Genomic DNA, 1,000 nt, shown 5'->3' on the forward strand with positions numbered 1-1,000 from the left:
CCTGTATAATCGATTACGGTCATGCTGTAAGAAATTACATTGGCATGTGTACCAAAATTCCAACGCTGCTCCCTGCCCCTGCTTGAGAGGGCTTCCCAGTGTCTTGTTGTTGGTCATGACTTGGTCAATTTGTATGTTGAGAGCCTGGGATGACATCTCCCTGCCTGATGACCAACACGTGTTCTGTGGTAAGTAAGAGTTGTTGATCAAATTCCACGTGTCAGCAAGGGGGACTTTGTGAGACTGCGTAATCGATTACACACATGCAGTAAGCGATTACACTGGCATGTGTACGAAAATTCCAACGCTGCTCCCTGCCCCTACTTGAGGGGGCTTCCCAGTGTGCTGTTGGTCATGACTTGGTTATTTTCCAGATCTAGATTGAGTGTTTGCGTGTGTAATCGATTACGGTCATCCTGTAAGCGATTACATTGGCATGTGTACCAAAAGTCCAATGCTGCCTCCTGCCCCTGCCTGAGAGGGCTCCTTATTGTCCTGTTGTTGGTCATCACTTGGTCAATTTGTATTTTGAGAGTGTGGGATGACATGTCCNTGCCTGAGGAGCAACACGTGTTCAGTGGTAAGTAAGAGTTGTTGATCCAATTCCACGTGTCAGCCAGGGGGACTCTGTGAGACTGCATAATTGATTACACACATGCAGCAAGCGATTACACTGGCATGTGTACGAAAAGTCCAACGTTGGTCCCTGCCCCTGCTGGAGGCGGCTCCCTAGTGTGCTGTTGGTCATGACTTGGTTATTTTCCAGATCTAGATTGAGTGTTTGCCTGTGTAATCGATTACGGGCATGCTTTAAGCGATTACATTGGCATGTGTACCAAAAGTCCAACGCTGCTCCCTGCCCCTGCTTGAGAGGGCTCCCCAGTGTCTTGTTGTTGGTCATGACTTGGTCGATTTGTTTTTTGAGAGTGTGGGATGACATGTCCCTGTCTGAGGAGCAACACGTGTTTAGTGGTAAGTAAGAGTTGTTGATCAAATTCCA

The sequence above is a fragment of the Vigna radiata genome, chromosome 5, assembly GCF_000741045.1.
Source record: "Vigna radiata var. radiata cultivar VC1973A chromosome 5, Vradiata_ver6, whole genome shotgun sequence".
NCBI lineage: Eukaryota > Viridiplantae > Streptophyta > Magnoliopsida > Fabales > Fabaceae > Vigna > Vigna radiata.